General features: G+C 38.3%; 1 long non-coding RNA gene across 1 annotated transcript; it reads right to left on the bottom strand.

Annotated features, from left to right (window-relative positions):
* Positions 1-6,749: 6,749 nt before the first annotated feature.
* On the bottom strand, positions 6,750-22,306 carry LOC132008080 (uncharacterized). Its single transcript, XR_009401538.1, has 3 exons — positions 22,176-22,306; positions 8,749-8,917; positions 6,750-7,684 (listed from the first exon to the last, which is right to left on the bottom strand). It is a non-coding gene; the product is annotated as an uncharacterized LOC132008080 (long non-coding RNA).
* Positions 22,307-27,288: the final 4,982 nt, after the last annotated feature.

Genomic DNA, 27,288 nt, shown 5'->3' with positions numbered 1-27,288 from the left:
TTCTTCTTCTTCTTCTTCTTCTTCTTCTTCTTCTTCTTTTTTAATATATAAGACTCACAGGAAAATCACTTTAGCAGAGTTGATTTTTTTTTATACGTATAAATTAGGGTTAATGATACCACCCAACTCAGAGTGATATTGCTAGTCAATATTTGCAAACATGTTAATGCAAATTGTCAAGTATTGGCTTCACATACTTTCAGCAACACATTATGGATCTAACTAGTAGGAAAGACACCTGACAATTTCAGAAGTCTTTGCAAAGCTGATATATTTTTATTGCTATTTTCCAGATCTCTAGTAAGAAAAAAAAAAATCTCACTTTAATCAGAAGTTAGGGGATTTTTGGAAGAAACTGAGGTGCTTCCATCAATCTGATGGAGGCTGAAAATTTAAGTCTTTAATGCAATGGTTAATTTTCTTATACTTAAGTATGCTCATATGAAGTAGAAAAACATGTATTTTCTCAATTGATATGAAATTCCACCTCTTTTTTTGAAATTCCACTTTTATTACACTTGTTATCTAAAACTTTGGCCTATTATGGTAAGAATGCAAGCAAACAAAAAAAATCTGAATTCTCATTTTTTGACTAAGTTGTAAGATACCTTTTAGCAAATTATTCTAAAACCATCTTTGCCCTTGATTGTTAACTTTAGAAAATACATTCTTATAAGACTGTGAAAATCAGTTCTGATTTTGGTGTGGTGCTTGTAATAGTCATTTAAACATTGTTATTGACAGTTGATCATTTACTTCCTTGATAATAAATTGCTTTTGGTAGCTATTCCCTTTCCTCACAAATACTATTTTGTGAACATTCCAACCAAGTGCTTATAGAAAGAGATTCTGATGTCCTTGACCAAATATACCATAATTGTTCAGGCTGGATTTTTCATTTAGTGTGGCTTTTACAAGGCAGGCACTTTTCCACATTCCCTACGTAATTCTATGCTTGTTTTCCCCAAATGAAGGAGAAAATAACCTACATTTCTCTTTGCTGGAGAAACTTACATAAAGGAAGAGAATGTTAGACACCAAAGACATGCACTTCAGGAACTATACTTGCTAGTAACAGAAACAGACTCACTCTCAGTCATACACACTTACTTGTTAAGTCCCCCACCTGTGTCACTACATCTCCAATTGAGAATACTGAATACAGAGATTTGACAGAGTACAGATTTCTCACCCACATAAAAATGGAATGGTATTGACCTCATTGATCATTTTCCTGTCAGCTGAATCGTCACTGCTCATAGCAGTTTGATTTTAGAGGTTAATAGTATGGCACTTCTACTTTTAATTCTATTTTATACAAACATCTTCATTGGTTTCTTTAGAGATAAAGTCTCTATGACCATCCATAGAGATAGATAAATATACATGTGGAGCATATTTATAATTGTAGTTAGTATAATTGATGCGAATATACCAGATAACAAATTAGGTATCCCCTCTAGAATTTTTTTCAATACTGAAATCACCAATATGTATGATTTTACCAAAATGTATGATTTTGAGACAAGGTTTCATTGTACTTTTTTTTTTTAACCTCTGGATGTAGACTTTTTGAATTTTATGATGCATTCTTATGAAAGTACTTACATTTGGACAAAGTCAAAACCATAGGTAAGAAAATCTCATGAATATTTTTCCAAGAAGGAGAAGTATAAGAATCACAATGGTGGGAGAATTCCACTAAGATCAGATATGATGTGGAGATCCAGAACTTTCATACATCACCTTGCTTTCAGCCAACTGAGCCACCCAGGTGCCCCTTTCTCCTTGCTTTTTGTATTTGTTTTACTCATAGTCACGTTCCTATTACTGCCACTTTTGCCACTAACTACTGCTCATCATGACATTATTATATCGCAAGCATCGAGCTAAACATTTCATAGAGTTGCTTTATGCAGTCAGAACAATGCTGTAACAAGTATGTTTTTGCATTACCACACCGTTCCTAATGATGATTATGCTAGTTCAGAACACTAAATCTTGGAAAGGTTAAAGCAATTGTCTCTGATCACACAATACACAAGTGGTGAAACTGGAATTTCTGAGCTTCAGAGCTGCTGTATAACAATATTTCAATGTATTAAACTACAAGCAGAGCCTCCAATTATTACTCTCACCAAAATACAACCAAACTCAGTTCTTTGGCTGCTTGCCTTTCAAAATCTAAAGTGAGCTCTGGCTACAATGACCAAAGCATCCATAATCTTAACATTCCCAACAGCCTCCCACAATTCCAAGCTACTTTACTTTGTAAGAGACAGAGATTTTTATGATATAAAATGTGCTTTATACTTTCATAGCCCACTCATGAATACGCTTATTTTCCTTGGGGGCACAGTTTCTGTGCATCTTGAAACAGAGAAATTTAAAAGAAATTCCATTTCTGTGAGTAATGTCTCTATGTGAAATAATAATGATATAAAAAAATAAATATAAGCCATTTAAAAGGAGAGAAAAGAATTTACTATGCTTTCTCTAGAGAATAATGGGCGAGTTTTCTGACTTCCCTAATCCATCTCCTGAATGCCTGATGTGTACTTCTGCTGCAGGGAGAAAGCAGCATTGGTTTTCACTCTGTGAAATGAGCTGGACTCTATCTTCTGCCTATCTGATGCTCTTTTCCGGGATCTTAGCACAGTTAAAAATGGAGATGAAGCTGATTGGGTTTTTTTTGTGTGTGCCAAACGTTGGCTGATGCCCACAACAGTGAAATCACTCTGGAGATGTGTCCAGAGCACAGAACACAGATTTTCTGAAGCTGCCGGGGAGAAGGTGGGCGGAGCGAGGGCGGTGCCCTTGCAATTGCTGGAGTTGTTTTTGGCTGGAGTCCGTGGAAACTGATGAAGATGTCACACTAGCAATCTCAGTATGTGACAGCTCAATATTGTGACAGACATATGGCTGCACAGCTTTACCCTGGGAACTTTTGTTCTGCTGCACTTTCCCCTAATACCACTTGAGTTATTTGCGTTCGGAAGGCTTCATTTTAGACTCCTCTTTCTCTCCCCCGTCTATCCATCCCGACTTTTTCTTAACACAAAATGGATTGTAGGATTATTACACTAAGAAATATGAGAGGGAGGGATGTCTGGGTGGGCTCAGTCAGTTATGTGTCAGCCTTTGGCTCAGGTCATAATCCCAGGGGATCCAGTCCTGCATGGGCCTCCTTGCTCAGCAGTGAGCCTGCTTCTTCCTCTGCCCACTGCTCCCCTCTGCTTGTGCTTTCTCTCTCTCTCTCTCTTTCTTTGACAAATAAATAAATAATCTTCAAAAAAAAATCAGAGAGGGAGACAAAGCATGAGAGACTCTGGACTCTGGGAAATAAACTGAGGGTTACAGAAGGGGGTGTGGGATGGATCAACTGGGTGACGGGTATTAAGGAAGGCACTTGTTATGATGAGCCCTGGGTGTTATATGCAACTAATGAATCACTGATCACGACATCAAAAACTAATGATGTACTATATGTTGGCTAACTGAACATAACTAAAAAAAAGACTATAACCATGTACCATTGGTAAAGTAGAGTAAGAAAAATATCCACTTGGAATAGCATTTCAAAACTATCGTCTGGGATCTGAATTTAACTAGCATGGAATCACTTGACCACATTGGTCTTGCATTGTTTGCCAATTATGTCATCCAGGTAAAGCATATTTGCCCCCCAAAATAATTTCTTTGAGTTTTGGGAGCCCTATAATGAGCTTATTGGCAAATATAGAATGTGATATCTTATTATATTAATTTACAACTGGTACTTAACCCAGAACTACTAACCATACCTGTTACTAAATATTTTTATAAAGATTTTATTTATGTATCTATTTGTGAGAAAGAATGAGAGTGGGTAGAGCAGAGCAGGTGGGAGAGGGAAGGGGAAAGAATCTCAAGCAGACTCCACACACTGAGCAAGGAGCCTGATGTGGGGCTCAATCTTATGACCCTGGGATCATGACCTGAGCTGAAACCAAGATTCAGACACTTAGCCGACTGAACCATGCAGGTATCCCTCAAATATTGTTTTATTTAATGTTCATGACAAGCGCTTGAGGGAGATATGATTGACATAATTTTATCAAAAGGCAAATTGAGGTTCAAAGAAGCTAAGTGACTTGGCCAAAGTTACACAGTTAGTAAGTGATGGCTCTAGATCTGTACCCCAGAGCTTCTAATTTTAATTATTTTTAATTATCTCTACCACCTTATGCCTCTTGAAAAATATTTGTTAAGTGGATTTGTAGTCAAAAAAAAAATACAACTATGTATTGGAGGATGAATTCAATATTAGGTATTCATTTTTGAAAAGGCTTGGCTCAGACTCCAAAGTGAAATATTTTGTGATCGCTCAGACTGGTGACATATTCTTAAATTGGTAAAACGAACATATCAAAAAGCACACATTCAAAATAATTCAGAAAACCATGTGCCATCCAGGGAACTCAACCAAAGTTCTGAAATGTTTCTGGGTCAAGAAGAAAGGAGACTAATGAGATTGTTTCCTGATGCTTCCAATGCTTCCCTTTCTTCTTTTTCTACCGGCACCTGTAGGTCTACATTTCGGAGGAACCAGAATTAGTTCAAGCTATGAGGAATGAAGATGAAAGGAAGGCAGCGGTGGAACACAGAAATGGGGACATAGACAGGAAGACAGTCTGTATTTGAGATGTAACCTTACATACGATTGAGAGCATACCCAACAGTATGAGTGTGCCTGTAACTCTTATATAATCTGAGGAAGCTGTTATAAAACCTCAAGACAAGTGCATGGAGGGGTTCCCATTACTGGACTTGGCCATCACAAAGTCAGGGATTTTATCTTATTTATCTCTGAATGGAACACTCAGGATAACGTGTATCTAGCCAGTGTTGACTTCACCCTCCAGTGTGTTGTAACACTGGAGGGTCTCAGCAATGAAGATACTTCAGTAATGGAAACTTTCAGGGAAACATACTGATTAAACAAGCTCATCAGAGGTAGGAAGCACGTTGTGCAGTTCTTAAGGGCACAACGTATAGAATGGAAATCTGTTTTAATCCAGACTCAGCTTTTTCTTTTCTAATTGAAATGCAATCCCTTTCTCTTTGTTGAGGTGACTTTGCTCCTCTTTCTCAACCACTTTATCTCTTTTCTCCTCTTCCTAAGTCATTTATTTCTCTAGTATTTATTTAAGCCTCACTAATATTTATTATTCAATAAGTGGTAGAATGAATATGTGGATAAACAAAAGAATAAATGATCAGGTCCAAAGAATATATTTGTGCTGAAGAAGATAAAGTTATCTTTTCCCACTGAATATGAAATGTTTATAGAATGCAAAAGGAATAAACACACACATACACACACACACACCCCAATCATGGGTTTTACAGTAAAAAGCTTTGATTTAAATAATGTCTTAGTCAAGTCACAGTTCTGAGATCCAGTTACCTCTACTACAAAATGGGGAGAGGGAAGAGATAAATAACGGAAGTTCTTTGGGGAATACGGAGTTATGGGGAAATTTAGTTTTGATTTTTAATTTTAAATTTTAATTTTAATTATTAATTTTAATTTTTAATTTTGATTTTGACTTTACAACAGTGTTTTGTAGGCAGAAAAATCAATGAGGTTATAAAAACTAACTAAATAAATAGAGACATGAATAAATTAAAAGCCCATTTCATTGACTAAATGAACTGGCTATAAACTTGGGTAAATAATGACACCTGTGAATGTACGTTCCTGTATTCCTTTCTGTATACAATGTGGGGAGAGTATTTTGCTGGGTCACAGCGTGCTTTGAAAACCTTCTGTTTCTCACAGTTGACTTTTTCTTCTCCTCCTCTTCCTCCCCTTCCACCTCCTCCCCGCCCCTCCCTTCCTTCCCTGCCACCTCCCCCTTTCCCTCCCTGGCCTCTTCTTCTTCTCCTTCTTCTTTTTTCTGGATTTCATGGTCAATAGCCGTGTTAGTATGAAGTGGAACTTTTCAGAATAAAGCAAGGCTTACTAACAATAAAGGATGGGGAATTGCAGGAAAGCAGTACAAACTGAGTGTAATTTCCATAATGATTCTTCTTTCTTAGTGGTTTCAACCTAAGGGCCGCTGAAGTTGTGTTTATGTCTTTTTTTTTTTTTTTGAAATTTTTATTTATTTATTTATTTATTTATTTTATAAACATATATTTTTATCCCCAGGGGTACAGGTCTGTGAATCGCCAGGTTTACACACTTCACAGCACTCACCCAAGCACATACCCCCCCCAATGTCCATAATCCCACCCCCCTACTCCCAAACCCCCTTCCCCCCAGCAACCCTCAGTTTGTTTTGTGAGATTAAGAGTCACTTATGGTTTGTCTCCCTCCCAATCCCATCTTCTTTCATTGATTCTTCTCGTACCCACTTAAGCCCCCATGTTGCATCACCACTTCCTCATATCAGGGAGATCATATGATAGTTGTCTTTCTCTGCTTGACTTATTTCGCTAAGCATGATACGCTCTCGTTCCATCCATGTTGTTGCAAATGGCAAGATTTCATTTCTTTTGATGGCTGCATAGTATTCCATTGTGTATATATACCACATCTTCTTGATCCATTCATCTGTTGATGGGCTTATGCTGAAAGGAGCTTGATTGAAGATACTGCAAATTCATATATATATATATATATATATATATATATATATATATATATATGTTTCAGTTTATTACAGATTAAAGAAAGTTGTTTTCAGGGCTTTTGGATTTTATTAAATAAGTATGTTGCTTTCTCAACTGATCTGTGAAAAACCACCTGAGTCAAATAGTTAAGTCTTAGCACTGTATATGTGGAGTTAAACACAACATTCCCATTAAGTCTGAAAAACAGGGTGTTTATACCAGCATTTGGACAGAGTTTGCTTTAGAGATAAGTGCTTTGTTTTTATGTTTATGGCTAGCAACAAAATGTGGATTCTATTTCTTTTGATTCATCTGATCTCATTCTCAATAATTTTTTATTTTTTATTTTTTTAAATAGGTAACTTTTTAAAAGGCGAAGGGAGTCCATGGCTAATTATAAGATGTTATCAAGTTGCTACAAGTTGAAAGGTTTAGTCTTTGGCTCATAGACTTTTCCTCAAGTCCTAAGGCAGTCTTGCAAAAAGAGTCCCAACACCCCAACTCATCCAAATAGCATAATAATAAAATAAATCAAACTTATGGCTTTAATGGCCTGCTAATATTTACCAGCCCTTTCTTCTCTTGCCTGTTTCATCCTGGTAATCTACGATAACATTCGCGACCTTGAGCTCTATTACCCTAAGTGAATGTATGTTACTGAAATGAATTTAAATCTCAATTATAATTAAAGCTAGTTGTCTACAGGGAGATTTTTCTTAAGCCTTTCCTAATACATCCCAGACTCCCAGCCTATGGGTCTCATTAACTTTCTCAGCTGCCCTAGGGATTCCCAGGCTTTGGAGAGCTAAGTGATGCTTATTGTTCAGGCTGTAAGGAAGGAGCTAATCTTCAAGTAGTAAGGGAAGAACATACACACACACATAAAGAGGTACATATAAGATGCTATAAGACATGTCTACAAGAACGCAGTGACAATCCAGGGAGCACATATTCCACAGGGGGACATCCGGAGTTGCTTCATTAGGAAGATATTTGCCCCAGATATTGAGGAAAAGGCTGATATCTGAAAGCAGAAATAGAGACAAGGGGCCATAAATGAGTAAAAAGCAGATGTGAGAAAAGGAGAGTGTGCCTTATCTGCTGTGCCTCAGCATGGATTAGCAGCAAAACATGGACCCCTTAGACCATGGGGCAACCTGGTAGGGCCTAGGGTGACCCTGCCTCTAGATAAAACATAGTAAACAACACCTGGTAGTCACTACTCAACTAGGGTGTGTTAGTAAAGCGAAGGAGGTACTCTTCCACAAGACATCTATTTCAACAGCCAGCTGCCAGCATGTCTCTATGCGTTGTGTGAAAGGAAGTATCTAGGATAGACTAATAGCAGGGGCCCAAGACACTCAGCCTAAGGAATATGGCTTATGGTTAAGGGAAGTTCAGACAAGAGCACTAAATCCTTTTTACAGAAAGAGTAAGTAAAATTAGAGTCAGGAAAACTTTACCATCTTAAGATGAATTATGAGGATAAAGACATAGGTAACAACATCTCAGAAAGTAAAGTAAAACCAACTAAATCTCTAAAGTGTAAGAAAACCACAGAATGGCATATAAGGAGCATATAATGGCTCAGCATGGAAAAGTGACATTGGGATTTAACTACCAAAATTCCCACAGGGGTCCCTTATGCCTCCAGATGGCCAGGTCACCATCTACCACACCAGGGTTGCTTGGAGAAATGGCTGTCCTCTATGACATACAACAGGAATAACCTTTGGCATCCCCAACCAATGCGTGAAAAATTAGGCCTCATTAATGGGTAGAGGAGATACTTTCTAATTTTCTCTGAATCAAAAATTCACATATTTCATGAAGATGCCCAATGGTGTTTCTAAGAACCTCTTGGAAGTCTTGCCTTAGGAAATGTCCACTCACTCTCATCTTGGTCAAGAGGTTGTATAACAACTTCCATCTGGCAGTGAGCACACTGAGAATGTTGCTCTGACACACCATCTTCTTCTTATGACCCCCTTCTATCTTCAGGTGACAACGTCACACTGTGTCTGAGGTAGAACTTCCTTAACTCTGCACCTGATGTTAGCTGCTGACCCAGAGCGGCATAGCTCATACCTGGTGTTATTTTCTCCTGCAGGCTGCCAGATTCTTCCATTTAATTTCTTAACAACTCCAGATGTTTGGAAATGACTTCAACAGGGCCAACCCCATGCTATCTTCTTCTGTCTTGAGTCTTCCTTCTAGCCTGAGAAACTCTGTATCCGCAAGCACACACCAGCCTGTTCTGAGATTTTAAGCCAAAGTAAAAACAAAACAAAACAAAAACAAACAAAACAAAACAACAAAAACAAAAACAAAAAAACCCTGTTCCTCTGTATATGAAATAAGTTACCCATGGTCTACTGATTCTATTATAGCTACTCTCTAAATCTTAGTCTTGACACAATTATACCACCCTACTGAGACTAGGATGAAGAAAAAAGAGCTAACCAACATTGATAGTCTTCTCATATACATTAACTTAATAAAACTTATAATTATACTTTGAAGTTAGATATTATTTTATTCTTGCATTCCCCTCCATTTTAAACTTACCATATTTTAGACAAGCTCATCTTCTACCCCAAATCTCCCTTTCCAAGGCCCTGCCCATTTTCAATAAATGAAAACTGAAACTTCCATTTATCCCATCCAAAAACTTTAGCATTATGCTTACTTTTGCTCTTTCCCATCCTACCTTGAAGCATCTCAAAAATTATATATACTCCAGCCATACTCAGAATCCAACCAATTCTTACCACGTGTGCCTCTATCGTCATGCTGTAAGAAACGATCATCTTTCGCATGAATTTTGCAACAGCCTACTAATTGTTCTTTCTTCTTCTCTCCTCACTCACTCACTCACTCCACTCCTCACTCTTCAGTCTATACTCCCCACAGAAGCCAGAGGAATCTAGCATCCTAACCCACATACCCCACTTGCAGTACCCCAGTTCCATCCCTTCTCCCTCCCTTGCTCTGCTTCACTGTTCTGTAGCTTTTGGTGTTCCCCAAATGCACTAAGCATGCTCTCACTTCCTGGCCTCTCCCCTCATTTCCTCCACCTGAGCATCTGTGCTCCCAGATATCTGCATGCTTCAGTCTCTCACCTCCTTTGGGTTTTGCTTACTTCCTTTGTGATGCCTTCCCTTGATTCTCCATTTAAAATGGCAAGGCACTCCCACACCAGTATAATTTGTTCCTTCCCTCCTTTATAGTTTTCTATAGAGCCTACCACCATCTGGCATAATACTCGTTTGATAGTATTTTTATTATACTTCTTTCTTTGTTGACTGTCTATGCTGACTAAAATGTGGATAAAGAAGAGCTGGAATTTGTGTTTGCTTTTTATTGTATCCCCAAAGCCAAGAACAGTGCCTGAATCACAGTGGGTACTCAATAAACACATGTGGGATGACTGAATTAATACAAGGCAAACAATGGATTTAGAGAAATATGGACTTGTGATGATTCAACTCTTCCTAACTTAATACCCCTTGATCTCATGCATAACTTTTTCTCAGTATCAGCTTCATTTACCTCATCTATAGAGCATAAATAGCATGAAGAATACTGATTAAAATGGTAAATATGAAATGCCTACGACATAGTAGATATGAAACAGATGATGACTGTCATTGTTATTAAAATATTATTTTTAATAACCTGTGGGATGCCATTTTCACTCTTCATAAAGTGGAAGAATTTCTGTTTTTACCACAAAGTGTAAAGGCACATGAATTAAGTAAAAATATATGCATTTATATTTATTATTTTTATGTTTAATATATAAATTTTATATAAATACAAGTGTGTGTGTGTGTGTGTGTGTGTGTGTGTGTGTAAAAATGGGCAGCACAGGGTTTGGTCCATAGAAGTTCTATAATGAGTGATTGTTTCAACTGTAGTTAAACTATCTTCAAGATTTTTTATAATACATCCATGTACTAAATTTCTTGAGTTCAAAAGTAGTTGGGCATCCTGGGGATTGGAAGGATTTTATAAATTTTAAGACTTAATATACCATGTTGCTAAAAGAGTGCTGTGCCTAGGGCTTTCATATCCAGTTGCTGAGCTTGTAGTGGCTAAGAATAAGGATCTTCAAGGCCTGCTGAACAGCTCCCAGGCCCAAAGTAGGTGGCCCTTGTTAAAGAGATTTCTTTTTCAACTTCAGGAAAATTCACAAGGACTTCACTGGTTTTTATTTGCTATCAAAAGCACACACACTCCTGGGGAGGCATTCTTACAACCTACTTCCTGCAGGTAACCCACTAGAAAAAAAGTAACACTTTGTTATCATTACCGAGAAAAAAAAAAAAAAAAAAACAGAAAAGAAAAGGAAAGAAAAAAAAAAGGAATCCTCCAGTTTTTGTCAATACCATGTCAGCTAATTAACCAAAGGAAATCTGGTGCTATGATTTTCTTTTGCCAAATCACATGAAAACAAGCCAAGTAACTTACCAGCAGAATCCTGGAGCTAGTTTGTACCAGTTTGCAAGAGAATATTCTGTGCAGAATATCTCTTTCCTCCTCTGTGTTCAGTGACATCACATTGGTTCTTGGAAACAGGCCATAGAGGGAGTATTTACACCACAGAAACGGGAAAACATCAAAAACCGGAGCTTTTGTGTTTTTTTGTTTGTTTGTTTGTTTGTTATTGTTTTTCTTCAGAGAGCTGGTTTTCCAGCACACTATTGATTCTACCTTGTTATTTCCAAATGTATGAAATAAACAACCATTCATTCAAAAATTTGTTATTGCTGTACCTTCTCTGTGCAAGGCATTGAATTTAGGAGCTGCTCTCTGAAATAGATGCATACCATTCAGTTGAATGGAATGGTTGCCTCAAAAATTGTTTTACTGCCTTGAAATTTCTGGTTTATGGTTTGGTTTCTTGAACAGTCAATGTGCGCTGTGAAGCATTTTACTTTACTGCAGAGATATTTCATTGTGTTTGCAACATGAATATGGAGCTTTAAAGATGTAAAATGTAATAATCAAGCATAGGGGATTCTCATGTTATTAAGCCTATTTGTCATTGGGGAAAGAAAAAACCTGAGAAAATCAAGGCCCTGCCAATAATGTGATCATTTCACCTAGTGGGACAGACAGGATAGGAGACTTCAGAGACATGGACCAACTCTTCCTTCAAAAGGTGTTTCACATATACCTAGAAACTTCTGAAATTATGTTTGATAAGCTGGAATGTGGCAAGAAGATGCAATCTCTCTGATTGTGTTCTCTGCATTGTCTACCTATCTAACACCTCTCAGCTTTCAACTAGGTCATGTGGCTCAGAATAAATGGCTAAGTCTTGTCTTACATGATTTAGCATGTAAAAAACTGCAGGAAAACTGCAAATTTTTCTGCAACTCATATTTAGGAGGATGGCAATAAAAGGTGCCTGCCACTCTTTTACTCATACTTTTCGATGTCTTTAATTTCTTTATTAGCTTTTATATTTTGACCTTAACTTTGAAAATAAAAATTAATATTTTATTAAAAAATTGCTTATGGGCTCTCAGCTTCCTGCCATTTCTTACAAGTCAAATTCCTTTCAATCCTATCCTCTCTTGTTTTACTCTAGTTTGGGAAGCAAGATTTTGAAATAGGACTTTTTAGATTTGTCTTTTCCCATAAACTACTGCCTTGATTATAATAAGTCCTTTAAAAAAAAGATGTAATATATTTCTTCAAGGCGTGAAGCTTCTAAAGATCTAGAGAGACAGAGATGAGCCAAATCTTTACTTTTGTGGTCTTAAAGAAAGAAGAAGAAAAAACTACAACATTTAAATAGGTTCTATCACAGAATCTTTCTTCCTTAACAAAGTGATTAATATTTCATTACTTTGTTTGAAAGTTTCTAAGAATAAAAGTAGTTTTGTTTTTAATAATACCAAGATATATTTTAAATAACATTTTAATTCTGAATATAATAAAACCATATTTAAAAGGAAATAATTACTCCAGGCATGACAAAGTTTTAAAACCTAATAATCTTTGTAAATATTAAAACCCACAGAATAAAGGGGGTGGGATTATGGACATTGGGGAGGGTATATGCTTTGGTGAGTGCTGTGAAGTGTGTAAACCTGGTGATTCACAGACCTGTACTCCTGGGGATAAAAATATATGTTTATAAAAAATAAAAAATTAAAAAAAAAAACCACAGAATAGGGTAGTTTTCTGTTAATATGGATTATCTTCCAGGCTGAGTACTGTATAGTATTCTGATCATTTCAATTAGTGGAAGCTACGAAGTTTAAAGGACAGATAAAATTCTGCCATAGATTTCCAAATTCTTGTTCTCAGTCTGATTTTCTGTATAGAGGAGATAGTAAAGTGAAGAGGAAATCAAAGTTTCATTTCCATGAAATAAGAATACCAAATATAAATATAATCTCTTTATTTTAATAGGCTTAGTCCTTACTGAAAACTGTATAAAGTAGAACTCACCATACTTCATATTACACTCTTCCTATTTATTTTATAGCAGTAGGCACTCATGGGAAGCTTTTCACCCCAAGAGCAAGCTTTTTAAGATGAAAACAACCAAACAAAAACCAGGATGCTTTTTAAAAAAATGGATTCTGTAAATATTCATTATTTAGAAAACCCCCTAAGTACACTCCTGCTTTATCAATACACAAAATCAAAGCTGATGTCCTCTAAGTAAGTGTTTTATGATGTAGGTTGCAAAGTTCGCTTTTCAACTGTAGTCAATCAGTAAACTCCTCAGCTTTTGCAGCAAGCCCTTTGCTTTGCATGAAGCATGGTCTGTTTCTGGTCCATCAAGATTCTTAAAGCATCAGAGTTCTTGCACTTTCTCTAAGCCTCTAGTGTCCACTAGTCCAAGAGCAAAGTGCTAAACTATTTGCTGGTGGTACTTCACGCTTTCTGTCAAGGTTCTTTTTTGTATTTGTGGATAAAGTCCTTTCCTTAGGAAACTGGAAAGCCATTGTCTATGTGATACCTACCCTGAAAGACTTTTTATAACCAATCCATGAAATTCAGAGCACCTCCTTGGGCTATATGTTTAAGGACAGAATTCATGCCTATCTTAAAGGGCAACGATGTTAAATCATTTTGGTATCACATGTTGCTATTTTTTATTTTTCTTTGTAGTTATTTTTTTCTTATGTATAATGGGATGGGTGGCATTGACACTTGACTCAGAGACCACCGGTCTACATCTATTGCAAAACACAAGGTTACCACAGTTGCTATTTGGGCTCAAAGCATGTATCATAAAATACAAATAGAGGGGTACCTTATCTTAAATATTTTAAAGTGTATGTGTGAAGAAAGGTGCTTATCTTTCTTCTGCTTCCACCAAGGCTACAACAATAAGCACCTGGGCTCATTCATAGGACGAGGATTGACATTAAGAATTCCCTGACTGGCTAAAGAAATGTGAAATGTGGGACTATATTATCTAGAAATGCTACAGAACTCCTTTTCTGCAGAGGTTACTGCATATTGAGAATATGAGACAGATTACTTCCAGCATCTCAAAGCATGCTCCCTCCCTCTGCTAAATTTCTAGGGCAAGTCATGTATGATGAGTAATGTGTAGCATCAGGCACTAGCAGCAAAGATGAACAAGACACTGCCTTACTCTAAGGAGATGAAAGACAACTTCTGAACACATAGTGTAGTTATGTTAGTCTTTCTATTTTAGCACTGGGGATGGTTTTTATATAACTTGATAGTTAGGTCTCAATGATATGACATGTATGTAGTATGGGACCTACCTATCCTACTTAGTGTCTAGCATATTCTCTAACAGGTAAGAGAAAAGTTGTTAATTTAATTCATTTAGCAAATATTCCTTCATTCCATAATTATCCTTAAGTCCCTACTATGTGAAGCCATCATCTCTGTAAGATGGTTTTTGCAGGTATTCCTGCCCAAATACAGGGGAATGGATTTGGCGAAAAGTTGGATTTTTGTTTTGTTTTCTTGTTTGCTTGTTCTGACTTGATTATATTTTAAAATTTAGTCATGTAAATAGATCCATCGCAGTATCTTCAAAAATGCTTCCAAGGGACTACCACTTTCAGGATGTAGAGTAGATTTTCCTTTTCCTATTCACCCCATCGAGTAAGAAGAAAAGAAAGAAAAACATAAGACCTTGAAAGGTGGAGATCAAGAGACAGACAATCTCTGAAACTTAGATCCAAGTGAGGACACAGTGGTGAGAGGTCTTGGGTTTTCCTTTTGCCTCATATATCCCAGATTTAAGGTAGAAGAGACCAGAGACCCAGAAAAACTGACAGGTCCAGACAAAAAAAAAAAAAAAAAAAAAAAAAAAAAAAGGAAACAACAAAGTCCTGCTCTCTCTATTCAAAAGACAAAGAAAACATGACTTAGCAAGAAAGAAAACCGTGAGACAAGACTCTCACCCAGCTGAACATCACAGAAAAGACTCGTAGCTCTATCCCCTCTCAGGCCAGCAAAATCCAAGTGTGGACCTAGATTTTCACCTTCACCAAGCTATGAAATGTCCCCCAAACTTCCCAGTAAGGTGATACCAGAGAAGGCCAGGTAGGACATCAGAATGTTTATCCTTGCCAGGCAGCAACAAGGCACCCTGTATCCCTTGCATTGTCAGTCGGAATGACATAGAGACCCCCCAGACTACTGTCTCCACCTAACAGTAACAAGGGGACCTTCTCCTGACATGCCACAGTAGTATCAGAATTGGCCATGGGGACAGTCATGACTTTCACCTCCACCCAGCAGCCATGCATGAGGCCACTCTTCGGCCCGCGTTGTCAGTGGTGGCCAAGTGGGTAGAGGTTACATGCACTCCTATACTAGCCAGGGAAGTATCAATGGACATCTAGTGGGAGAGCTGAAACTATTGCCCGGAAGTAATGAAAAGCCCCAATCCACTCACGTGTCAACAAAGGCCAATTAAGGAATATGAATTCTGTTCCACCCTGGTGTGAACTCTACCTTTCAGAAGGAGCCAGCGAATACAGAAGTTCTGAATAAGATATAGAGTCCCATAATATAATGTCCCCAATGTCTGCATTTTGAGTGCAAATTAGTCATTACATCAAAAACCAGGAGGTTTTCAAATGAAATGAAGGAGACGACCCATAGATACCCACTCGAAAAGGAGCAAGTCCACATCCATGGGCAATCAAGTTAAATCTGACTGAAGTCTCGCCTCCTATACAAAACTTAGCTCCAACTGGATTATGTACTTACATACAATAAGTAAGAATACAAAATTTTTTGGAAAAAAATAAAAACATGAGAGGAAACCTTTGGGACCTGAGGGTAGGCAAAGAATTCTTGGACTGGACACTAACAGCATGATCCATGAAGGGGAAAACTGGAAAACTGGACATCATGAAAATTCAAAACTTTTGTTCTGTGAATGCCTAGTAGAGGGTAAAAACTCAAGTTAAAAAATGGGAGAGAACATTTGCAAACTATTTATCTGACAAAGCTTAGTGCCAAGAATATACAAAAAAGAAAAAAAAATGAAGTTCTCAAAACTCTAGAGTTAAAATACTGGGGTGCCTGGGGTGACTCAGTGGGTTAAGCATCTGCCTTCTGCTCAGGTCATGATCTCAGGGTTCTGGGATTGAGCCCTGTGTTGGTCCCTCTGATTGGCAGGGAGTCTGCTTCCTCCTCTGCCTTTCTTTCCCCTCCCCCCGCTCATGTTCTCTCTCAAAAAAAATAAAGAACTTAAAAACAAACAAACAATTCAATTAGAAAATGGATAAGAAACATGAACAGATATTTCCCTGAAGAGGACATGCATACAGTAAATAAACACACACAAAAAAAATGATTTTAAGCATCACTAGTTTTTAGGGAAATGAAAATAAAGACACAATGACATAATTAGGGAAAAGCTCTTTGACATTGGTCTTGGCAACATTTTTTGGGCGGGGGGTGGATATCACACCAAAAGCACAAGCAACAAAGACAAAAATCAACAAGTGGGACGAGACTGGCATTATGTATTTGCACAGCCACAAAGCACAGGACTGGCTACCATTTGGGACTCAGGGGCTCCCAGCCTAGGAATGCTGTGGGCAGGAACGGGAAAGAACTCAGAACAGCTGGCATCTGCAAACACGAAAACCTGTGGGGCTAAATCCACTGAAATTCATAGGCTGTCTGAGTCTCGTTTCCTTAGTGGCAAAAGCTGATGAAGTCTTCTGCAGAGTAGGTCACTAAAACCACTGTTCCTCCCACCGCATGGCTGATCCTGGGGCCCCTGCCATAAATATTTGTTCCTAGGTACCCCCATACATGTTAGCTTTGCCAGTTTCTGGATGGGGTCACATCCCAGTAAGTCCTTTATGCAGTGTCCCAAAAGGTTGGGGTAACTCACTCCTCACTCTGTCCTTCCTTTCCTGGTTGAGAGCATCTTTTTCTAGCTTTCCTGTTGCAAATCAAAACCACAATGAGAGATCTCCTCATACCTGCATTATTTAAAAAAAAAAAACCTGAAAAAAACAAAGAAACAAACAAAAAATGTATAGCTAAAAGTGTTGGCAAGGATAAGGAGAAAAGGGAAACCCTGGGGGACCAATGATGGGAGTATAAATTGGTGCAGCCACTGTAGAAAGCAGTATACAGATGCCCCCCAAAAATTAAAAACAGAACTACCATATGATCCAGTAATTCCACCTCTGGATATATTATCTAAAGAAAATGAAAGTATCTTGAATGTCTGCACTCCCATCTTCAATGCAGCATTAGTCACAATAACCAAGACATGATAACAACTTAAGGGTCAATCAATAAATGGATAAAGAAAATGTTATAATTTTTTTCATATTATATATAAGTAACATATATAACTATATAGATACATATATATGAAATATTAGTCATAAAAAATTCTGCTGTTTGTGATAAAATGGGTAGACCTTGACGGCATTATGCTAAGTAAAATAAGTCAGATAGAGAAAGACAAATACTGTATGATCGAAAAACACTGAACTCATAAAACAAATAGGAGATTGATTATTACCAAGGGTTGTGGGAAGTTATAAGGAGGCATTGCTCCAAACGTATAAACTTTGTTACAAGATGAATAAGGTTTGGAGAGCTCAGGTACAACAGGATGACTATAGTTAATGATACTGTTTTGCATAGCTGAGAGAATAGATCTAAAATGTTCTCACCACCACCACCACAAAATGGCAATTATTTCAAACATAGCATGTTGTTAACTAACCTTATAGAAGTAAACAGTTCATAGTATACACTTGTCTCAAATCATCCGTTTGTAAACCTTAAACTTATACAATGTTGTATGTCAGTTATATTACAATAGAGCTAGGGAAAAAAATTCTAAATATGCAACTGTCACATAATCAAGCAGTTCACTTTTGGGAAACGAAATGAAATCTTATCTTCACACAAAAATCTGTACATTCATTTTTGTAGCAAATGTATTTATAACAGCTCCAAACTGGAAACAACTGCATAAACACACTATTGTATATCCTTCCCAGAAATAGTACTTAGTTAAAAAAAAATGAATTACTATGTACAATAACTTAGGTAAACCTCCTGAGAATTACATTGCTTAAAAAAAGCCAATTCCAGGGGCGCCTGGGTGGCTCAGTGGGTTAAACCTCTGCCTTCGGCTCAGGTCATGATCTCAGGGTCCTGAGATTGAGTCCCGCATCGGGCTCTCTACTCAGCGGAGAGCCTGCTTCCCGCTCTCTCTCTGCCTGCCTCTCTGCCTACTTGTGATTTCTCTCCCTCTGTGTCAAACAAATAAATAAAATCTTAAAAAAAAAAAAGCCAATTCCAAATGATTCCATTTATACAACATTCTTGTAATGAGTAAATGATAGAAACCGAAAGATCAGTAGTTGCAAGTTGCTTAGGACAAATATTGGGGGATGGGGATGAAGTGGGTGTGGCTATAAAAGGACAAGAGAAAGGCCCCTTGTGATGATAGAAATGCTCTGTCTTGTGACTGTACTAATTTGATATCCTAGTTGTTGTCCTATAATTTTGTAAGATAATTATCACTAGAGGGAAAGTGGAACAAGGTACATGGAATACCTCCAATGTCATTTCTTAAAATTACACATTAATGTACGCTGTTTCACAATGAAACCATTAAAAATTCAATCATCAATAACATCACATCCACATATTTTGCCTCTGGACTATATGGTAATCACAGAACTGCCCTTAGTTGATTTTAAGGAAACCTGTCCAGCATAGCCCTGCGCCAATTTTTTTTTTTTTATTGTGGTCATTATTAAATGACTACGTTTCAATCAAATGCATCTTCCTCTATTTTGTTTTGAGAGGTGGGGCTTGGGTCGCCGCAGAGTATATCCCCTTTGCCACCTGGTCCCATCTGTGGGCTCCCTTCTAGTTTCTCAGGCTACAGTATTTGCTGGAAGTGATCCCTCGCAATATTCTGGAGTCCCAGCTGCATATGGTCCCCAATCTGAGCTCCTGGGGCACTAGCAACAGCCAGCTGGTACAATCCTTGTTAGAGACACAAATCTCAGCAATGTGAGTCCTCCCCACCCCCTAAACTTCTAAAGCAACACCGCCACCCAAGACTCCTGAAGTCCAGCTGTACAAAATCCATTCTTCAGTATTCCAACTTCTAATCATCCCAAACTCTTGCCTGCTGTCCCTGAAACCAGGGCAACAAATATAGAAGTGACTACTTCTGTGATTCCTCAATGCCACCTTTTGCCTTTCCAGTTCTCCAGTATCGGGTTAATAATTCTTAAAATGTGTGGAACTTCCCTATGACCCTGCAATTGCACTCCTGGGTATTTACCCCAAAGATACAGATGTCATGAAAAGAAGGGCCATCTGTACCCCAATGTTTATAGCAGCAATGGCCATGGTCGCCAAACTATGGAAAGAACCAAGATGCCCTTCAACGGATGAATGGATAAGGAAGATGTGGTCCATACACACTACGGAGTATTATGCCTCCATCAGAAAGGATGAATACCCAACTTTTGTAGCAACATGGACGGGACTGGAAGAGATTATGCTGAGTGAAATCAGTCAAGCAGAGAGAGTCAACTATCATATGGTTTCACTTATTTGTGGAGCATAACAAATAGCGTGGAGGACATGGGGAGATGGAGAGGAGAAGGGAGTTGGGGTAAATTGGAAGGGGAGATGAACAATGAGAGACTATGGACTCTGAAAAACAATCTGAGGGGTTTGAAGTGGTGGGGGTGTGGGAGATTGGGGGAACCAGGTGGTGGATATTATAGAGGGCATGGATTGCATGGAGCACTGGGTGTGGTGAAAAAATAATGAATACTGTTTTTCTGAAAATAAATAAATTGAAAAAATTAAAAAAAAAATGTGTCTGTTAAAATAACTGGTACAGTTTCTGTTTCCCGAGTGCAGCCTAACAGATGTAGGCTATCCGTGGCAGGGTTTGAAGCCAAATAAAGGGAAAGTAGTGAGAAAGGCAATGAGAGACTACATGCAAGGCAAAATTATGAGATAGGCAAACACGGTGCCAGGAAAAACAATCAAAAGCAGGAGGTGGATAGGAGTTCAGGGAGAAGTAGAGCTGCAGAGAGATAAGTGTTCTGTTTTTGAGAACAGAACAAAAATAGGAGAACATTCTAGCGCTGCCTTTTCCCCACCTTGTTTTCAAGTTATGATTCAGTTCTGGCCCATGTATGTTACCAGATAATTCTCTTTTCACTTACACAGGTCTTTCTTCCCCATAAACAAACGATATTAACTAAAATAGCATCCCAGGGGTGCCTGGGTGGCTCAGTTGTTAAGAGTCTGCTTTCTGCTCAGGTCATAATTCCAGAGTCCTTGGATGGACCCCAGGATCGGGCTCCCTGCTCAGTGAAAAAACTGCTTCTCCCTCTTCCATGCCCCTCCCCCGGCTTATGTTCTCCCTTCATTGTCTCGCTCTCTGTCAAATAAATAAAATCTTAAAAAAGAAAGAAAGAAAAAAAGAAAGGAAACAGCATCCCCCTTTCTGAACAGATAGAAGGACCAAGATTAAAGACAAAGAAATGGGACAATCACATACACTTTAAAAAAGAAAAAAAGAAAAGAGCTTCACAGGGTACCTGGATGGCTCAGTCTGTTAGGCATCTGACTTCGGCTCAGGTTGTGATCTCAGGGTCCTGGGATTAAGCCTTGCAACAGACTCCACAATTGCTTGTCCCTCTGCCCCCCTTGCTCATGCACTTGCTCTCTATTTCTTTCTCAAACAAATAAATAAAATCTTAAAAACAAAAAAGAGCTCAAATCCTTTCTTTATTGGTTCACATTCCTCTACAATACTTACTCTTACCATTACCTCCTCATGTTTAGCAAGCACTTTCCACACTACAAAACATCTCCATATCTGTGTTCTTACATGACTCTCAAAACAGAGCGGTCTCTTTAGAGACAGAGAGCATGTCTTCTATTGGCTTAGTCTCCATAATGTGATGGAGTTGATGCAAGAAAGAAAAATTGTGTTCCAGGGAGCTCTTGAGTTATGACTTTAGGACATATAGCTGTTATATATGCAACCTACGAAGACTAAATATTCACAGGAAAATGTATGAACAATTCCACCTTCAACTGTGATCTCAGGTTCTTACAACCATTTCTTCTTTCCCCCTTAAAACAGCATGAATGATTCGAGTCAATATTTGCCAATTAAAATGGCAAGTACAAATATCTCTCTTGCCAAAGATAGAGATTCAGGCTTTGATCTTTTATTTTTCTCCTCAACACAGTGAAACACCACAGGTGAATGAACCTATTATTTCCCTTTAACAGAGCTAGACAGCTCTTACTTCTAGTCTCACGTCGCCTTGACCATTGATGGTCCGACAGGAAGCAGAAGGAGATGCCACAACGCACGCCCCAGCTCACAAACTGCCACTTGTAGGAGTCACTTGGACTTTCATGCCTCCCCACTGGTTCATTTAGACAAGTTCAACTTTCCCATCAGCCCAACAGCAACTATTTTCATGCTGTGACCACATCCAGCATTCCAATCTCACCGGGTTTTCAAAGGAAGAATAAAAAGCCTGCTACCTTTCCCAAACACTTTGTTCCATATTAATGACCTCACGGCTGCCCCCCTTTTCAAAAGAGAAGGTGGGGGGCATCGCCAGTTGTCTGCTTGTTTCATTCTGAATCCTGGGCAGCCCAATCTGCCACTCTTTCAACTCCCAGGCACTTTGGAGGAACATCTGCTCCATGAACAGCGAGTCTGACTCCCACCCCTCCACAGAAATCACAGCTAGTAAAAGTTTTATGGGGTGGGTACTTTTTTCCTCCTGCTTCCTCCTTTTGTAACTGACTGAAGCCCAAATGAGCAAGATGAAATGACCAGATATTTAGCCATATGTTGGCATCCACATGTGTACGTTTGGGAGGGAAGAGAAGCTGTCAGCTGTACCAAATGAACATTATAATCATCTGAAATGCAATTAACAGCCCCATAGCCAATGAATCTTTGAGGGATTCTAACAGAGTAAATTATACCTCTCACTTACCTGCAGCAAATTGCCCATGGACCAGGTTCCTTGCTTGTGAAACTCCAATCCAGTCAGTTTATTTAGACTCTGAAGGAGTTTCAGGATATTTCCATACTATTACTCCACATGGGTTATCTCTGTTCTTCCAGTAACGCCTATAAAAGCATACACAGACACACATACACACACACACACAGAATTAAAGGATATATTTAGCATATAAAATGCTGAGTAAATACTGGTTGATAGTTTATAAGTTAGTTTATAACCTGAATAAATACAGGTTGATAGTTTAGATATTTTAACACCCATAACTCACACTATTTTTTTTAACCATTTTTATTATTTGTAAAAGAAAGTGATGGGAATAAAGATTTTTCTCTTTTAAAAACTGTACTGTGTGTTAATGTGGCTTGGTATCTACAATTACACTTAGCAGAAGTACACCAGATGAATGGCAAAATCTTAATAAAAAATTATTGATTAGGACCCAGTATAATAGATTTGACTAAAATATGCTTGTGATTGCATGTCCTCAGAAGGTGACAAGGAATTCAATATTTAAGAAGTTACCAGGGGCCTGACGTTGGGCTAGTAGCTTTTATATAAATAACAATAATAAAATAAAATAGATAAAATAATTCTTTTCTATAAACACAAAAGTTTTACCCTGTCTAGCAGAGACTCAACTAACTTCTCTGCACCTGTGGAAGAAGCTCGTTTCACCTACATTCGCACATCAGTTTCAGTATTCCTAATCTCGTACCACTCATTACTCCAACTCTATAGGGCATACCTATTGTTAAGTACGTTTTGCTTAGCTGACCCAAGTCTCAGCAGGGTCCCATGAGCCTGAGGGCCAAGAACACAGGACAGACATTCCTGGCGATTAGATACTGTGCTATAAGCTAAGGGTGCAAAGCTAAACACAGCTGTCTTTATCCTCAAGGTCAAGGAGACCAGGATTAATCCTTATTGAGTACGGGCTATATGCAAGGTGTCTGCATAGATATCCAGGCACTAAAAACATATAAACCCTCACTATCCAAAACTCACCCCTTGCTATATGAAACAGTGAACTCAAATAGATTCAAACAGGGCTATCCCCTTCACTATCTGAATTCATTCTATAAACTCTTAATAACTGAATTCAGGAAACAAGTAGATTTGTATAGGAAAAGGCTCTCACTTGTTATCTTTAAATCCTCAAAGTCACCTTGTGAGGTAGGCATTCTTCCCATTTTTACAGATAAGAAAAATGAGGCTCCATGATAGTGATGTTAAAAAAAAAATCCCATCACTTTAGAATAGAAAGAGATAGCAAGATCACACAGCCCAGTGTCCTCATTTTATAGCTGGGAAAAAGGAGTTTGGGGAAGCAGAGTGATTCTCTTTAATCTTCGATCCAGCTAGGAGCAGGTCCTGCCTCAACATCTCCTGCTTCTCCCTTCTGTGCATCTTTCCACTTATCTGGGACTAGTCACCTAAGAGAATGGGCCACACACATCAGTCCCAAAACTTTTAGGGTCACACCCCCATGACCACTAAACCACAATCCCAAGCAAGATTCCATGCTTTTCTTCCTTTTTTGCTCATCTCATCCCAACGCTCCTAGCCTTTGTCCCCTCCTCTAGTCTCCCTTTCCTCCCGTACCATTTTTGTCTTCTTCCTGTTCCTTACTTGCTTCCTCTCCCTCCCTACAACATTGCTAGGAGGAGGAAATTACGATCACAGGTATCTAATAAACAGCCTTATACTACATCCCCTCTCAACAAGGAGAGCAGAGGGAGGTTCCTAGCATCCCTCAAAGTACTAGATCATACCAGCAGCAACCGTTCCCTTTCTGCAAGGAAAAAATGCCACACGTTTGTCATTTTTCTGTCCTTCTAGTCATTCACAACATGCTTCTGACATGGGGCTGATTTTTGCTTCGAGACTTCACACCCCCAGAGACTTTCCCTTAGGAAATTTACAACCTTCTGTTCCTTTCCAAGTCATCAAAATTCTAATGGAGTAGTGTACTATGTAAACCTATGCTAATTTCAGTCATTATGCAGATGTCCAAGTATATTGCAGGTTTCCACCTCAAAGTGTTATTTCCCTCTAGAGTCAAAGGTACTTGGATGAGCTGCTGATCCCTTTGTTAAAATATAATCCACATATCACTAGGTCACCAAATTTATCAAACCTCTGCCAGGAAAACAGGATCCCTCTAGAGAGGCTGGCGAGTTGAGCAGTGTTGAATTGATGCTTGTATTGAAAATGGAGTGATGGGAAAACACTCTAAAGAAACTTAACTTTTTAATTAATCATAATCTCCCCCCTTTGTGAATTTCAAAAATTCCCGTTTTTGTTTTCATTTAGCAAGCTCTGTTTGGCTCCGTCTGAGCTGCCAGGAAAACAGTATAAAAATATTTTCCATGCGTCGTCTCATATAATCCTCAAGATAATTTTAAAGGGTCTGCCTGAAATGCATCATTTTTAAACATTTAGAAGCTGATGTTTCAGTGAGGTGACAAGATATGACCAAGGCTACACAGCTCGTCCTAAGTGTTAATATCCAGACCGGCGACGCTTGAGTGGCTCAGTCAGTTAAGCTGCTGCCTACGGCTCAGGTCATGATTCTAGAGTCCTGGGATTGAACCTCACATCGGGATACTTGCTCAGTGGGGAGCCTGCTTCTCTCTCTGCTTCTGCCTGCTTGTGCACTCTCTCTCTCTCTCTCTCTCCGACAAATAAATAAATAAGTAAATAAGATCTTAAAAAACAAAACAAAAAAACCCGGGCCTTACATCAGCCTCCATGTTCTTTTCCATTTACACATATTTACAATTTCAACGTGTTGTCTATCAATTGGTCCAAGCTGGACTTTCCTTGGATAAATGTATCTAAATGGTTGAAGTGCTCATGTTCTATACAGAGTAAGATCTTCAAAGAGAGTGATGTTCTATCTAGGAGATATAAGGAGGTTCTCATTAGCCTTGTAACCAATTATACCTATGATGTTAATACAATTGGATTAAGGGCAAAGAGTTCAGTTAAGGTACATTCAATGTTAAAGTCAGAATTTCCAAATGGAAGTAGGATGTAAGTTGACATTTCCTCAGAAGGTCTCTATCACTGTGGCCTTTCCAGATCCCTAAATCAAAGAGCTCATGTTTCCTGAGAAAACTAAACTACCTCATCAAAATAAAGAAAGTTGCGGTAGACACTAGACCAAGACAAATACTAACTTCCTTATATGGGTTCCATATATACTAAGAAGGGCAAGGTTTTGATGCCCAACAGTGGGCACATGTGGCTTTGGAACCTTAACATAGAGTTCATGGCATCTAACCCTCACCCCTGCCCACCATCCAGACTCAATATGAGAATTAAAATATCGGCAATTAGGGGTGCCTGGGTGGCCCAGTCAGTTAGTTGGCTGACTCTTGATTTCGGTTCAGGTTATAATCTCAGGGTACTAAGAATGAGCTCACACTGGGCGCTGGGTGTGGAGTCTGCTTGACCATTCCCTCCCTCTCTCTCCTTTTACCCCTCCCTGCTTGCTTGCTTGCTCTCTCTCTCTTTCTCTTAAATAAAGAAACATTAAAAAATAAAATACAATATCCACATTTAAGACTACAGCATACTGTTCACATGTGACTCAAATAATGAGAACTCTTACTATTCTTCCATTCAGCACTAGGTCTGTCTTAGGGATCCATTCTAACCAGGGGCCAAATTTCCTGGCTCCAATCATGCATTTTGCCACATGCTGCCGTTCATCGTGTAGAATATAACACATGAGCAAGAGTTAAGGAGAGTAAGGATGCAGTGATGACCTCTTGATTCCTGACACCGACACTCCGCAAAAGTTCAAGCCCTGGTGTCAATAAACACTATCATCTCCCGCCCATTGGACCAGCCCCTTTTCAAACTTGGCAGTTGCTGTGTATGTACCCATTTACTGTGATTATTTCCAGAAGTGTATATTTTCACCATCTGAGCGTGAACCCATAATTTATAATAAAAGCTGAAACAGAGACACTAATGCTAAACACAGAATCTTTGCAAATTATATCCCAACAAATAATAAATTTAATAGAGGATCATGAGACCCAAATTGCTAACCATAAGGAGGAGGGAATGTATCATCTTCTAATACTATTTTACTGAATATAAATGAATAAAGCCTTCTTTTATTGAATTTGGGTCATCAGCATTCCAAATCTCAATGGGGCTTTTGACATAAACATACAATCAAGAGCTGAGTTATTATTTTTATAACGATAATATTGTAGCTGGTGCCTTCAATCAGAAGCATGATAAATAATCACAATTCATATAACTTAATAATGTGTTAATACATTTATTTCAAAAAAATATGATACCAGTGTATATCTTTCATTCATTCCCACAGTCTATTTTCTAATAAATTTTGAAACAAAATCCAAGTTTAAACATGATTGTGGTACTCTAGGCAGATGTTCAAGTCCAACCTGCCTAAAAACGCATTCAGTAAGATGAGTGGAGCATAGTCTCATCCAACTATCCCAGCTAAGTTTTCAAGATAAGTTTGACTTTAAGGAAAATCATGGCTATTTTTTTCACCCATTCATTCTCAGGAAGGCAAAATAACATTATAATAATCTGCACTCATTATAAAGTCATATGACCTTAGGTCAAATCCAGGCTGTCAATCACTGACTTTATTGCCTTCAGATACTTGCTCTCTGATTTATCTCCTTATCTGTAAAAGGGTATAATAGTGGCATTTAACTAAAAGGCTTGTTTTAGTATTAAGTGAGATAACCTACAGAAAGCAAAAAACACTACTTCTGACATGACAAATTCTAAATTAATGCTAGCTATTATTTTTCAGTTATCCACAACATTTTTGAAATGCCTACCGGTATACTCTATTAGGCAACAACCAGATGACATATTTGTCAACGCTGCCCCCACCTTGTCACATACAACCCAACCCCAAATCCCAAATATAAAGAAACTAGAGCATTCTCGCAGAGCAGTAAAGAAAGGAATCCACATTACCATGCCTTGTATTTATTTAAGTTGGTATTTAAATTCCAGTTAGTTAACATACAGTCCAATATTACTTACAGGTGTACAATGTCGTGATTCAAGACTT

This window comes from Mustela nigripes, unplaced genomic scaffold (assembly GCF_022355385.1).
Source record: "Mustela nigripes isolate SB6536 unplaced genomic scaffold, MUSNIG.SB6536 HiC_scaffold_36, whole genome shotgun sequence".
Taxonomy (NCBI): domain Eukaryota; kingdom Metazoa; phylum Chordata; class Mammalia; order Carnivora; family Mustelidae; genus Mustela; species Mustela nigripes.
Note: the sequence above shows the minus strand (reverse complement) of the source record. Positions and strands in the feature narration are given on the sequence as shown.